A 17,422-nucleotide genomic window follows, 5' to 3' on the forward strand; every position below is an offset into this window, starting at 1 on the left:
ACCCATCAGCAATCTAAATGCGTTATTGTACTGGACACGAAGAGCATTGTATGATTTTAATGTATAATTAGCCCACAAACTACATGTATAAAAGAGGTACAGTAAGCGCGGAATAATGTTTTTTTACAGCCCTTGAAGCACGCGCAAACCTTCTGACAATTATGTTAGCTTTTATTGACAATGCTCTCCTCTCCCTTTCTATGTCATTATCATCCTTGGGCTGGTGGTTAGTATATGTCCAAGGTATTTAAATTAAAAACGAGTCAAGCTCATATTATTAATTTTTACCGAAGGTATTATCATGCTTTTTTTTACATTATATATAAGTCCAAGTATTTTGGCATAGCCTTCACAAGTTGCTAATAGTTTTCTTAGACCACAAACTGATGCGCTAAGCAAAACCATATCATCAGCGTAACTGATATTATTGACGTTAACTCCATCAATATGGCAACAAATATGCTAGTTACTGATTATATCAATTAGCTCGTTAATATAAAGATTTAAGAGCTAGGTGAGCTTAGCCCTCCTTGCCTTACCCCACATTCCAAACTATATGATCGAGATAGCGCTCCATCCCATTTGATATTGTTAATTTGATTGCTATACCAATGTTTTAAAATTCTAGTAACCTCTTATAATTAATGTAATCAATCAAATCGATTTGCCTCCTTCTTTTTGAAGCCTCATATAGCGTAGTATTTCACTAACAAGCTAAATACATCAAATGAAGAACTAAAATACCACATTTAAAAGTATATATTTTTTTATATTACTAAGAAGGCAAATGACTCTACTCCGCCTGATTGTAAGTGGTAGTAGAGTCCAAACGTGACGACGGCCAGTACAGTCGGGATGGATATAAAAGAATATTTAAAATATTATGTAACTTTTACTAAACTAAGTTCGTAAGGCATTACAATGTACACGTGAAATAAAAAAAAAATTTTAATTAATGATAACCACTTAAAACAAATACATCGTATTTGCTTAATTTATGTTCATAATAATAATTGATCAAATAATTCAATTTTCGAAAACCGATATTAATTGGATGTACTCGATTATCTCTTTAACAAAGGTAACAGAAAATGAAATTAATATGTTAAATTAATTGAATTTTCAACGCAATTACAAGAGTTTATGTATTATCTGTGTGTGTAGTGTGAGTACACGCTCACACTGTGTGTGTCATTATTTGTCATAGTGATATTTTAATTATTACTATTAACTTTATAGTACATAGCTAGAGCTGCCTAACCCAATTCCACATGTATAATATTAAAATATAAACAAATTTAATCAAAATATAATATAATCAAAACAATGCGATTTCTACGCCTGTAACTTATTCCACAAATATACCGCATAGCACAACAAGTAGCACGCCCAGATTTTTATCAATGCTGCTTTTAAATATTTTTTAATATTTCCGAATTGTAAATCAGCAGTTTTAATGTATGGAAAATACTTAGCTTTACTATTTGAATGAAGATCAATGCTGTGTAAATAAATAATTTTTTTTGTAATGTTTTACTCCTTACTTACTAATACGGTAGTTTAAGTGAATAACGGGTTTAAAAAAAAACAAGCATAAAATCAAGTACCTTTAAACTGACTTGAGGTCTCGCCCTTCCAATTCGAGTACATTAACTCAAAGTATTTGTTTTTGGTGGCCTAAGGAATGAGTGGTAGATATCCAAAAAGGTACAACCAACGGTGAACAAAGCGTACACCGTACTAATTAAAAAACAAGTACTTAGATACATAAAATAATGCTACAAGATTCTCACGTTTCAACCCAAACAAGCTTTCAGAGAAGGGTTAACTGAAACGATTTTTCATTAAGAATTTATTGGTACAGAAAAAATCTAAGGTTGTCCGGAAATTGCGGTAATTAATTAATTGTAATTGCCGTTTTGCTCCCGATAGACGTAAACTTTGTAATTTGAATTCTTCAAATATAAAAGTTTGAGTGTATTGTGTACTGGAGTTTAATAATGACTGATTATGAATGATATTGAAAGAAGATGAACAAATAACTACAAATATACCATTACTGGTTTATGGCACGCATTTTTATATGCAGTTAATTTAATATTTCTGGCGTTCTGTATAAGCCAAGATGGCTTATAGAAAGAACACGTGCATCTCAAACACTCTTTTTCAAGCGATCAACGTCCATAGGTTCAAAATATAGATTTTACTGAAAAGATCAAGCAAGAAACTCAATAGCCACATTTTAAAAATTATACAATTGTTTGATTTATACACAAGATGAAGCAAACTTTATTTTCATATATAAGAATAAATAATGATAACTCGCCTTTCGGAAAACCACTTTGTAAGTCTACGCGTATTATAGGCTCACATTCAGTTAATATTTCTCAAATGATTTAGTATAAAGGTGACTCGCTCCGTCTGTATTCCCTTTTTACCTTTTGGTCGTGGTGAGGAATTAGTTCCGCCCAAACAACTAAAGACGAAAGAGACCACAGAACTTCTTTGAACACATACCAAACTTAATCTCAAATTTAATGTCCGTAGGGGAGAATTTTCCAAAATCACTTACACTAGACTTATTTAAAGGTAGAAAACTATTTATATATTCCTAACTTCGAATGATAAACTTAATCTTTTTTTTGCTTTTTTTCAATGATTTTCTTAAATCATTGATATAACAGACTGATATACGTATATTTAAATTAAAATATTCATTATTCTATTGAGCTCCTAAAAAACTGTTGAATCGTCATTTTATACCATTGAATTAAATGCAGCTTTAACTGATCTAAATTATTTTTCAATTATTTCTTATATGTTCAACGGTCTTGAAGGACCTTCGTTGAAACTTTCATGCTTCTAGACTAACTTATATAGATTTTATGAACTTGGCAGTTTTTATTTCAAAATATTAAGTAATGCAAGATGAATTCAAAGTACCGTTTGTCAACTTCCACCACAACGAACCACAGAGAGAGATAAGTATAATAATGGACGTTCAAGACCATGCATACTACTTGCATAGACAAGCGATATGGACGACTCTTATACGGAACATTTTATATATACGAAATTGTCTGTATTGGTATTTGTTGCATTTAGTAAAATTATCTTTTCAAGTATATTGATGCGTAAGATATATTTTTTAATTTACACAAAAACATAATACTTTAAATGGAACGCGTTTACTTTCGCACACGATTCTGTTTATGTCAAATGTCAATCTAATGTAATTGCAGATTGTTCGTTGCGTAGTTAGTGTATTTATTTTTTTAGAAGAATGTTAATGTAATAAAAGGTAAATGTTTTTTGAAAGCCGCAATCATAATTGCAAAATAATATATATATTTGCTTGTATTTGCTTTCTCTAATAAATAAATAATTATTTATGTATTTTTTTTTTGTATTTCTATACCTAAAATCCACATCAGTAATAATTTACAACCGTTCACTATTTTAAAGCGCCTTAAGATTTTAATACAGTAACAGCCTGTTAATGTCCCACTGCTGGGCTAAGGCCTCCTCTCCCTTTTGAGGAGAAGGTTTGGAGCTTATTCCACCACGCTGCTCCAGTGCGGGTTGGTGGAATACACATGTGGCAGAATTTCGATGAAATTAGACACATGCAGGTTTCCTCACGATGTTTTCCTTCACCGAAAAACACGAGATGAATTATAAACAGAAATTAAGCACATGTAAATTCAGAGGTGCTTGCCCGGGTTTGAACCCACGTTCATCGGTTAAGATTCACGCGTTCTTACCACTGGGCCATCTCGTTCTAAAGTAAAGATTTTAATAGCAAAATCATAATCTATACACTTATTGCCAGTGATCTGATTAATGATTTCATGAAATTATGAAACTGTTTACGTCTATTGTGTTGTAATGCCAAGTTCTTTGTCTTTTTTTATTAATACAGCGCCCATACAGAAATTGGCTATGGCCTTTCAGTAGTCGGTAATTGTGAAGAGTTTTCGCCCAAATATAGCATGAAGCGTGCAGCTTATAGAGCAAGAGTTTTATTTGAGCCTCTACTACCACCAACTTTGTATTTATAAATAATAGTTGAATATAGACATATTTCAGGACCTCAGGATCTGTGGCCATAAACTTAGCCACTAGACCAACGTGGCAGTTAGAAGGTAAAGAATACAAGCAACTAATTATAAAAGTTATTACATTGCACACTACAGAAATATTAAAGCGACTCTTAAAAAATTTAATAAGCTCATAATATTTCAAAGTACTATTTCTAATAAAATTAGTGTTATATTTTCGTTAATTATAAAACATCACGTGTATAATTATTCCAAATACATTTACAGCGTTCAGGAAAAAAAGTTTAGGTGTTAGGTAAAGTTATTGTCAATATAGTTTTACTATATTGCTAGGTATAGATATTAGTATATACCAGACAATATAATCGGGAATATATTATAAATCAAACATTAATGAACTTTAGAGTCGTATTTGGTTTCGTGTACAAACTAAAAAAAACAACCTTTACTTTTTTTTATTTCGATATATCGTACACATACACAATACAAACCCTCATATTTAATAAATAAAACCAAACAATAATGTATAACGTTTAAAATTAAAATAAAATATTTATTTAGTTTCAACGTAAATTATTTTGTATATTATTTCAAAGAAATATATCAATTTATATTTACTACGAAACTGTCGGTTTACCGTTAAAACAAAATATAAAAAATGATATATCGTTATTAAAACAATTTTTATTCATTTTAAGGTAAAAAAAAACCCGAGATGGCCTAATGGTTAGAACGCGTGAATCTTAACCGATGATCGTGGGTTCAAACCCGGGTAAGCACCACTGAATTTTCATGTGCTTAATTTGTGATTAAAAACATTGTGAAAACATCGTGAGGAAATTGCATGTGTCTAATTTCTTTGAAATTATGTCACATGTGTATTCTACCAACCCGCATTGGAGCAACGTGGTGGAATAAGCCTGCGTGGAGGCCTTAGCCCAGCAGTGGGACATTAACAGGCTGTTACTGTGAAGGTAAAAAAATACTTTGAATATTTTTTATCTGTCAATATATTTTTTATATATCAATCTTAACGACTTTATGATTTTTACTACATAGTCAAATAAAGTAAGAATTAAAATACGATGAAAGCATAGCATAACCCGTGGCATAACATTGGACTAACGAAATTAAAAAACAAATAAGCAATCCGAAACCTGACACGAACTGCACTCGGATAGGACGCCATCTTCCTTTTCATATTTCGCCCACATCAATCACCGTTGTTTGACGAAAAGAAACGAAAAAAATCAACATAAAATGAATCACGGTGAATATTTTTGAAATTCTCTGTGCCTGCAAAATTCCTTCTAGTACCATAAAATGATAAGGTAAAATAAAATGATGGATATGCTTAAATAGTTTTTTTTTTATGTTGCTCTTTACTTATTTTCTATTTTATAAAAATTAAAGGTAAATGCTCAATTCGAAATAAAAAAATATTCATCAAATTCATAGCCCATTTGCATAACACTACACAAAATTCAAACTAAGAATAAGAGTATATTTTTCATATGCTAGAGCCTTACTTTAGTGGTTTAGGAAGTTTCAGATTTATTATTTGTAGGTTTTTCTTGAAGTGTTTTTTACCGTCGAATACAAGACGAACACTACAATCAAAATTACAATCTCCAAGTGAACAAAAAACAAAGTTTATGAAATACTCAATATTCGTGAAACATAGCTTATTAAATTAATAAGTTTTTGCGATAAATTTTATCATGAAAATAAATAAAATAATATTTTAATAACTAAAATAACAAATCGCTAAGAAAATAAAAAGCAAACTGAATCTTATATTTCATCAATGACTATAATGACCTACGAACCCAAAAACGTTAATCTCTTCGGTTATTCTACAGACAATCATAAACACTTTATAGTATATCTAGAAGGGTATATAGTATATAGACTTTAGATGTACTGGTGGTAAGGCTTTGTGCAAGCTCGTCTGGGTAGGTACCACCCACTCATCAGATATTCTACCGCAAAACAGCAGTACTTGGTATTGTTGTGTTCCGGTTTGAAGGGTGAGTGAGCCAGTGTAATTACAGGCACAAGGGACATAAAATCTTAGTTCCCAAGGTTGGTGGCGCAATGGATATGTAAGCGATGGTTGACAATTCTTACAATGCCAATGTCTAAGGGCGTTGGTGACCACTTACCATCAGGTGGTCCATATGCTCGTCCGCCTTCCTATTCTATAAAAAAAAAGATCGCTTGGTAAATAACATACAACTTCAGGTGGTCAAATGGTGTTACAAGCATGAAAATGTTGGCTTCCTTGCTTTACCCACTTTTCCCGCTTCCCGTGTCTCCGTCACTCACTTCAAAAGCATTTAATATAAAATAAAAAAACGAGTAATTCTCAATATCTATTGATGTAAAAAATAATAACCTACGCTATCTAATCGAGATAAATTTACATTCCTTTAGAGTTATTTGGTTGAAATTGAAATAAATTCAAGGAAATTACTAAGGAAATTGTTTTTTCGCTTCGATGGTTATTTTAATTAAGTAGACTCCCAAATATTGGCAACGTTCAATGAGTTTTTGAGCTTTGTGGTATTGAAACTTTTATTTCGTGAATAAAATACCGAAAATAGATTTTTTGAAATAGTCATATATTTGAATTATTTTTATTATGATTTTATTATATATCATTGAGAAACATATTCTAATTAAATATTTACAACCGTAACACATATTAACATATTTTTCAATAAGTTAATTACGTACCTTAAATAATAATAACAAAAGTTTCTACCTTTAATCAGTGGTATGAATTAAAAATGAGGGCATAAAATTAACAATTTAATTTATGTAACGTTAGTATATTTCTTGCATCATATCATATATTTTCTTAACTTCGTATATCGAAGTATATCGATTACAGAAGTTGCCTGGAAGAGATCACTGTAAGTGATAAGGCCGCCTTTGCATACTATATGTACAACTTGTTATTATATGTTATTAAATGTTTGTAAATTGTGTGCAATAAAGGATTAATAATAATAATCGATTTACTAGGCGATATTGCTATAAGACGACAGCAATGTAAACCTATTTTCAAGAAATTACTAATATACTTAGGTAAGTGGAGGGTGTACTTACCTGAGTATATTAGCTCAGGTAAGAGTAACATCTTTACTAGGAATGAGGACGACAGTAATCCGGGACGTCACAGGTCGGAACGAATATTTGGCTTTTACGTCGGTAGAGAGCTCAAACAGCATTGAGCTATTGAGTGTTTATTGAGTGTGTAAGACAATGAACTACTCCTAAACAAATGGACAGATTTTTAATGAATATTTTTGTGTTTGAATAGATCCTTAGATGGCTTAGATTGTACCTGATCGTCTAAGGAATATACGGATAAAATATATATTTATTAGAACAATAGATTTTAACGAACAAAATAATCGCGTGATGTCATTATGCCATGCCTAAGTTGTCACTGACGCAAAGACATTTGTTAATTTAATTGGCTTTGTACTAATATACAACAATTCTATTTATATCTTGGAAGTAAAACTTAAAACTGACTTACTTAGCGAATAATCTCTTGTGTTCTAATCTGTGTGTTTAAGTTCTGTATGTTTACTAAAAAAAATTAAATTACAGTATGTTTTTTATATTTAATTAATATTTCTTTTTCTCGTTTGTTACTCACCAACTCCGATTCTGTAATCATACCGATTGCGATTAATCATCATTTATATCTACTCTGGAAATTAATAATAAGTTAATGAAACATCGAAAAAAATTTAATAATCTATATATTATATATTTAAAAAGGTAATTTATTTTTATTATGAATACCTAACTAATAAATGAAAAAATATCTTTTATATTTGAATTTGGAATTTTCGAGTTTACATAAAAATATTTATAATATCAGAGGGAAAAAGTACAACGTTTTTTTTTTCGTTTGCTTAATTCCTTAATAAGGATTTACAATTATAAAAATGACAAAATTTTCACAACTTTACCCTCGATCGAATCGAATACCCTTCTTATAGAAGGTCTAGTGGCTAGCATAAATAAAGCCACAGATCCGAAAGTCGCATTTTTATAGCGTCTTGATCTGTATTATAATGTCATTGTTGTAATTTTTTATATGAAAAACTTTAGATATTAGAAAGTATAAATCATATGTCTGGAATCAATACCGACTGTCATATAATATGTTACTATTAATTGGTTATGATCGCACATTTTTTACTCTGTGATCTTTAAATAACTGAACAATTTTTGTTGTGAAAAATCACGTTAAGTTATCGGGAATGCCGAATTTTAAGTGGTTGAGCTATCGTGATATAATAGTTTGTCGTTAAATAAAAACTAAATAAGGGCCTAACTTTCCTCATATCTTTGTCCAATGACACATGCATACATAATATCAAAACTAAGAGGCAAATTTATTACAAGCACACTTTTGCTCGTCCGAGATATATACATCAGCTAATTATTGGACATTTAAATGAACGCATACTTGCAAAATTAATTAAATTCTCTTGCTTTAATATTTGCAACACATTTACTTGAGAAACTTAATATAAAGAGTAAAATAGGAGAAAATTTATTTCAATGAGAAAAATTACTATTTAATTGTTGATTATTTTTATTAAAAGAAAACTTTATGAATATTATTTTTGTTTTTAAAACGAATAATTTACGCTAATAGGACATTTAGGGTTGCCTTTCAGCTTACGCTTTTAATTCCGCGCTTTGCACAATATACTGTTTAATAATATCTGCTCGAAAATAGCATACTTTAATGTTATTACATAACGTATATGTATCTTGCTTTTTTGTACGTAAACTCGTCTAGGTAGGTGCCACCCAATCATCAGATATTCTACCGCAAAACAGCAGTACTTGGTTTTGGTGTGTTCCGGTTTGAAGGGTGAGTGAGCCAGTGTAATTACAGGCACAAGGGACATAACATCTTAGTTCCCATGTTTGGTGGCGCATTGGTGATGTAAGTGATGGTTAACTTTTCTTACAATGCCAATGTCTATGGGCGTTGGTGACCACTTACCATCAGGTGGCCCATATGCTCGTCCGCCTTCCTATTCTATTATTATTAAAAAAATATATTAGTTTATTATTATTAAAAAAAATCCCAAACCTACTCCTCAAGGAGCAATTGCCCGCATTGGGACATTTACATTCACGTTAACTTATTTACTTAATATTTGTATTTTACGTATTATTTTGATTTATATTTTTGTCGCGTTCATGCTTGTTATATATACATATTTGTATAAAATCCCAAAATCTACAATTTTTTTATATTAAACAATTATATATGTAAAAAAATATAATAGTTAAATATAAAATGATTGTCGTACAAATAACTTTAATATATTGAATAGTATACATATAGAATGAAGCACATTTGAAGTTTACTTGAGCATTTTTATTGCCGGACGAGACCACTTTACCACGATTTTATTAAGTAATCATTATTAATCTCTTATGAGATAATCACAGAATTGCAATGCAGTCTTAATTTTGTTTAATTGCTCAAATGTGTTCGATCTTTAAAATTATTTCAAACCCAACAAATTCTTCGTGTGGTCGCATAGAACAGGAGTCTATTTTTAAAAAACGCATCAGTCGCCCGTTGTCAATCAGTGTAAATTCAGAAATATCCATCACTCGAAAGAAGGTGAGTATAGTCGCTGGAGTATTTATCTTAAAGCTATCAGAGGAAACAAATTAAACACTTTAATACATTGGGCGTGACTAAGAAAGAAAAGTTGGGATGTAAAAAATCTATCGTAAAGTGATACTGTAAAAATGCTAGATATGGCTCTTGATTTTTTTAAAGATAGGTATAAATATACATATTAATACATAACATAGATCTTGTGCTTAAGTTTTCAACTAGTAATAATTGCACCTCGGATTAACCTCATTGGTGACGGTATTGCCTCTGCGCATAAAAAAAAATAAAAAAATTTAAGTGACAATAAATAGGTGATTTAAATAAATTATATAAAGATAAACGAATATTTTTGATTATAGTATTTATGTGGAGGCGTTCGTGCATTTTTTTAAAACTTACTATATATTTTATAAACTAAAGAAACTGCAGTTGTAAATTTTTAGATACAAAGTAATAGTGGAAGAGGACAAACATAAAAGTAGGAAAATATCAACTTAACTATTTAAGAAAAAATATTTAAAATAAAAGTATCAAGCAGCGACTAAAGAGCTATCATGGCTACAAGGTGTCCTTGCATGAGATACAATCTGTGTACACACGCTTTCTGCATCTTTATGTAAACGAAATATGTTTGTCAAGTCAAAGTCTTTAGCGGATACAAATAAAAATTCACTTATTTTTAATACTCTTCAAAATATTTTAATTCCGTTCTCTCTTTAGTGTCAGTGTGACGGTAAAAAATGTCAGTCCCCAGATATCCGGATTCTAAATTTGTGGGGCAACCACGTCCCTTCGACGTATGTCGGCCATTCTCTTGTGTTTCATTAGTAAAGTTTTTTAGTAAATTTAAGTGCCCCAAGTGATGTATACGTTTTGTGCATCTGTGAAACTTATCCATTTAAAAAAAATTAATAATACATTTAATTATTATTTTTATTCCTATTAAACTTCTACTAAAAAGATACTACGAGAAGTATGATCATTTACTACAACGTTACACTACGGGTTATTATAAATACAAAAGTCATCATCATTTGTTTTCCTGCATAACATATTCGGAGTCAACATGGTAAATTTCTACAGAAATAGTAGTTTTTGGCACTCTTTTACTGCCAGACGCCATCTCTCCCGGGGTTTTTGCTTCCTGCCTGTCTACATGACTCTTTGAGACACTTAAATTATAAACACAAACAAAGATAAATTATAATCATTATATTCATAGTGAAGCAGTTGTCCGCTTATTGCCAACTGAAAATACATTTAAAAAGTAGAACATCCTCTTAAACTTCCTATTAATTATTATTATTGTTTTAAAATTTCTAAAACTGTACTGTACTGATAAGGACATTATTCTTTAAGGTGCAAGGCGTAAGAAATAAATCAAGATAGTCATATTAACCAACAAGAAAAACAATATTTAAAGTTGTAAGAACGCGTGAATCTTAACCGATGATCGTGGGTTCAAACCCGGGCAAGCACCATTGAATTTTCACGTGCTTGATTTGTGATCATAATTCATCTCGTGCTTTACGGTGAAGGAAAACATCGTGAGGAAACCTGCATGTGTCTAATTTCACAAAAATTCTGCCACATGTGTATTTCACCAACCCGCACTGGAGAGAAAGGGAAAGGGAGAGGAGGCCTTTAGCAGCGGTGGGACATTCACAGGCTGTTACGATGAAAGTTCAATTATATCACTGAGAGAATAAACTGAGATTTAATGATAAAATTATAAAAAAAATTAACCGTATAATTATTGTCATTTGTAATGTGTTAATCCAATCAAGCTATGATAAAATAACTGAAAATTGTTCAAAATATCGAGATGTCAAAAATTATAGTGAACTCAAGTAATTTAAAACATGTTTTAAATTAATTTATATTGAACCAAGAAACCGCTACATATTAAATCGTTAAATAAACTTTATATGAGCGAAATTTAAACCAAAGTAAATTTGAGAATTTTTTATATAAGTCACGTTTAACCAACGCTTAGAAAATTTGCTTAGCATCTGAATATTATAATTAGTAACTGGTTTGATCATGTCTAGACTTGTCAGCTGACTCATGTCTGGATTTAATTAGAACGAGCTATGCCAGCGACTTCGTTAACTTAGACGATACAGATTTTGTCTGAACCCTAAAATCTTTTAAATGCCCTTTTCGCCGTGGGGATGAATTTTAGTATCCTATATCCAGAAAATACACAAACACGTAGTCAAAATCGTATAAGAATCGTGATATGAGTATAACCTTACTTTACCTCGGTGGAAGGACTTCGTGCAAGCCCGTCATCTTAACTATAATAAGCTATTTACATAAAGTGATCTAAATATTAAAATGAATATATATAGTATATTTCGTTCTTTTATTTGTTCAAATGTGAAATACAGCGATTTATTACAGTACTTAATCGATGAGATATTTATATAACGTGCTATACGAAATATTTTGCTAAGCTTGGAAATTATTAAATTGCTGTTACGTTCAAAGATTTAACTGTATACTTTTTTTTAGTATCATGGGAGAGGAATTATTTTTGTAAAGTCCTTGAAAAGTTAACAACTATACAATTTGAGATAACAAGATTCAACAAGCTGAAGCAGATTTATAGGTAAATAGGTTTATGTACTTTATTATCTTTATATATTTACATTTACAGCCATCATCTTGTAAATGTACTCGAAACAAAAAATTTACGTGAAAATTTTACGACGTCCGCACCGACTTTTACGGCGCCATTTTAAAAAACCACGTCACGAGTAAATGCGAACAACTTAATATTTGAGTTAAGTGATACATTCGAAATCAAACTTTATTCCTTTAAACATAAGTTTTAAATTTGTATGTATATAATGTGACGAATTTCATTTGAAACCATCTTCGTCTAATGAGTTTACGTTAAAAAGAGACGACAACTGAAATTATCAAAGCGTTATAATTATAATTTTAAGTCTCTTTCATGCTTTTAGTGTTTCAATGAGATTCTTTAATTCACACATGATAAAATATTTTCTTCTCTAGATCTTTCTTTGTATATTTCTATTGATATATAAAAACCAAAGGAAAAAACTTAGAAAATGTACATAATATGTATTTGTTCTTCAGCCAAATTATCAATACCACTAGGCACAAAGACTTTATTAAGTATTTTATTAAATAAAATCTAATTCATGATGTTGTTTATGTACGGAAGTTTTTAAGGAGTTTTCCTCAGCACTACATGGTTCGATCAATACTTTACATTGAATTATAATATGGGTTGTATGTATGTATGGCTTAGCTCATATTCTAAAAACATATACTCATCGAGCAGTTTCAACGTCTGTAACTGGTCTAACTGAATCTGCATCGCAAATGTGAGTTTTACTGAAGCTTTGAGTGTAAAGAAAATTCAAAAAAAATATCAAGTACACAATAATATATATCTTCTAATATTCGCTTTACAAAACATTGTTTTATATACATGCTATGTATTTTTGGCGTAAACCCAAATATTTCTATGACCCAATTTTTATTAGTCGTCATAATAACTACATTATTTCATAAAATCAGTAATGTTAACTATTTACTAACACCATTAAGATTCAATGGGTAATCATTTATGTTGACGATATATGAGAGTGCTTATTTTTAGTAAACACCACAAGAGATTATTCCATTTGGCTAATAGAGATTACAGTATGATATTCCAAAAAACTGTGTCAGTTCCACTAAAATCACTATCATTAACTCAAAACGATATGTTTTTACATCGGATATCACACTTTATTTGCATTTAAAACAAATTTATTTCTGTAAACAATATTTTTTACATTAGCGATATCGATATCAATGCTAAAAATAACAACCCAAAGTGAATGCCCCGCTGCTGGGCTAAATCCTCTCCTTTTTTGAGGGCAAGGCTTGGAGCTTATTCCACCACGCTGCTCCAATGCGGGTTGTTGGAATACACTTGTGACAGAATTTGAGTGAAATTAGACACATGCAGGTTGCCTCACGATGTTTTCCTTCACCGTCAAGCACGAGATTAATTATAAAAACAAATTAAGCACATGAAAATTCAGTGGTGCTTGCCCGGGTTTGAACCCACGATCATCGGGTAAGTTACTTTAATAAGCAAAGATTTGTTATCGCATACACACAATATTAATTTTTTTTATTTTCAACATCTAAAATTGAACTAGTTTTGCAAGCATACTTTGCATCTCAATATACATAGCATTCGAACACTCCGATCATGAAAATTACTCATAAATTATCCTATTTTTAATATATTAAAGTCTGTTTTTTTCGAATTTGAGTAATATACTCACATATTATGGGCTGGACGGATGTGGATGAACTTTTAAATATTCACTTTAATAAAATAACTAAACGTTAAATGGTGGCAGATTTTCAACGATTTTCGTGTCAAACTGTATTCGACACGGGCGAAGCCGCGGTTTCAGCTAGTACCTTAAATAAATATTTGTCATGACCTGTAACAAATATAGGTAACAGAAGATGCTTACAGTGACAATCGATGCTTTGTAGAAATTTTATTAAATACAATATATTTAATTTTATGACAATTGTATTATCACGTATCTCCACGGTCGTGTTTTGATAAACGGCTAAAAATTAACTTACTAACGATCTCAAAAAACCTTGACAATGTATTAAAATAACTTCAATCAAGCCGAATAGTGAATGTAGGAAACGCAAGTTTTAATAGTTAATGAGAATAGGAACTAGCGTGGATTCGACGCTATTAAACCGAGGGCCGGACGTTTATTTTTGGATTATTATCTTAACTAGTAAGACTAGTAACGAGGAAATAAATGGAATTTCAGTTTCTCGTACGCTTTCCTGAGTGAACGAACGGACGACTCGCTGAGTTATTTATATAAATGTGGCGAGGGCGCGCGACTTCCCCTCCTTTTGTTCCTATTACGTTGAAAAATAGATCCGAAGGGTGTTTGTGGGTACGCATGAGTCAGTGATGGTCGGCGCGCCGGCGCGTGCGCATAACCGCGCCGAATTCGAATTTCAAACGTTCCGATGTGTGTGTTGAGTGATTTATAGTGCTGGTGATTTTTCTGTGTTATATATAGAAGTTATTCTAACGTTTTTCAATAGGTAAGAATTTATTATACGATCTTTATTTAAATACCCTTTTTGGTTTCCGCGTGTTTCTAATATTAGCCGTTCCATATATCATAGTGCGGTACGACGAATATATCTTTAACGATACTTAAAGGTTAAACGAAAAATTTACAAGACATACCTTCTAATAATTTATAACATAAAGTACTGTAAACCGATTCAGTAACGAATAACTAACAGTCGGAATGTCGTATCTTTTGCCCTTATATGGACTTTATATGTGAACATAATACTAGAACGATAGATTTTTCATGTGTTCATGAAATATCTCTAATACTATAGAAGAATTAAATGCAGGGTAACGTTACGTTGCTGATAAAAGCTTAACCATGATGCATGCTCTGGTGACGATCTATCAACACGATAAGATTGGCATATCTACTTAAGTTCATTTTAACCATTCAATGTAACCAAAGTAGCAAATTCTAAGGCAATGTATACATTTCTAAATTTAAATAATAAATTGTTAGTTCAATGATTTAAAGTTAGAAAACAAAAATTTAAAATATTTACAAAAAATACATTATCCTGTATATTCGATATGGTTTTACATGATACATATACAGTATGACAAAAACCCCGATTAATACCTCGACTATTTCCTATAAAAAGTAATAACACAAAAAATACCAGGAACATGGACTAAAAAGTTTATATATAAAGTTAAAATGTAAAATTACGCGTCGAAAGCCACGTTAACAGTAGAATTAATAAACGGGTCAATGACCTCATTCTGTTAATAATTTTCCGGCCGTCTGTTGGTCGATTTCCACAGCCGCTGCGAGTGATAACGGATTTCAGCTGCGAGAACGTGTAAGCCATCTTCACCTAGATTTTAACTCTGAAGATTTAAATATTTTAAATACATTTAATTACATCCATTATCGATCAATTATGTAACAAAACTTCGTAACTAACCGTTACAATAAAATGTATTTTTAAACTGTCATAATATAGCGATTGTTATAGATAGTTTGAGAAGATGTTTTGACTTTCGACGTGTTGCTTTCAAAAACAATAACTGCTATGTATTATTAATATGTGTATAAACGTTTATATATCATTTTTTTTATAAAATGTTTAACGCGTGGACAGGCCCAATCACTACTAGATTATTCGATTTTTATAAATATCCGTTAATATCCAGAAGTTTAGTATTATAACATTATTTCGATCTTTAATTTTCATTGACATGATGAAATTCACTAAATTGTCATAATAAAATTCATTCATCACATTTTAATTCATTCCGTACAAATTTGAAAGAATATTTAATTAAAAAAGAAAAGGTTCTCTTTGTGTAAGGTTCCCTATTCAGTATGTATACAATCTTATAAAAGTTTTTAAATTCATTCCAAATTTTTTCGATTCTATTAATTTTTATGAACGCGTCAATAAGTTTCCTTAAGTGAAATTATTTGATTGATGTGACAAATTTACAAGGACCTGTTCTGAAGGAGCTCTAAAGTTTGTTAGAAATATTAATATTTAAAAAGACCTATATTAAATCAATTAGGTATTAATTTTTTTATGTGTAAATAATCTCACTCGTGCTCAGTTCAGTTCAGTTGAGATATACTGCATGAACACGAAATAAACTGCAGAACACGGTAGTGACATTTCAGAAATTGGTATGTGACTTTATAGTCAAAATCACATACCAATATCAGCGTGGCGGAATGAGCACCAAACCTCCAACTTACCAGGAGAGGATGTTCTGACCTAAAATTTCATACCTATATTAAATTATTATTGTTAATTAAGAAAAATAAAGGATACGTTTATCAAAAAAGTGGAATGCGAAATGTGTTCTTACAGAATAGCACTGCAATAAAAAAATATTTGTTCGTTTGTTAAATAAGCACAAATGACACCACAATTGAAACGACTAAAAAGCAAAAACAAACTGTAGATCTACGTACGAGGTGTAATCAAGCGATGCAAAGGTCCGGAAACTCGTCCACAGCCAGAGATTGTGATACACGATTATCTTATCTATACCTACACAATAGAGACCGAAATAGCGTACATGATAACCTTAATAGTTGCAGATAATAACGAGGATCGGTACTATAGGTAGCGGATATCGTAGCGCCTTTATAGACCTGAACTGGAGAGAGTCTGGTTAGAATATGTATATACTCATCGCGTTGAATACTTAAGGAAATGATCTTGGTTGACATCTTTTAAAGTATTCTGGCTCTATTTTAGTTAAAATAACTTTGTATTATGATTAATATACTCGAATGCGTAAAGGTTGCAATTTTAGGTCAGAACATCCTCTCCTGATAAGTTGGAGGTTTGGTGCTTATTCCGCCACGCTGATTCAATACGATTTGGTGGGTATACTGGTATCGCGCCAGTACAGGACAGTATTGCTGTATGGTATTGATTAAAATTATAAAAAAGTTTAAATATTCAAATTTGTATTCTTAATTCTTGAAAAATACATATTCTCTGTATAATAACTATAACTATAGTAACACAAAAACCAATACTTTCATGATGTAATTTCATACTTTATTTTCATGTTTCT

The 17,422-nt window shown here is 30.8% G+C and overlaps 1 pseudogene; it reads right to left on the reverse strand.

Annotated features, from left to right (window-relative positions):
• Positions 1-9,889: 9,889 nt before the first annotated feature.
• LOC126772596 (U4 spliceosomal RNA) lies at positions 9,890-10,017 on the reverse strand (annotated as a pseudogene).
• Between the last annotated feature and the right edge of the window lie 7,405 nt (positions 10,018-17,422).

This window comes from Nymphalis io, chromosome 12 (genome assembly GCF_905147045.1).
Source record: "Nymphalis io chromosome 12, ilAglIoxx1.1, whole genome shotgun sequence".
NCBI lineage: Eukaryota > Metazoa > Arthropoda > Insecta > Lepidoptera > Nymphalidae > Nymphalis > Nymphalis io.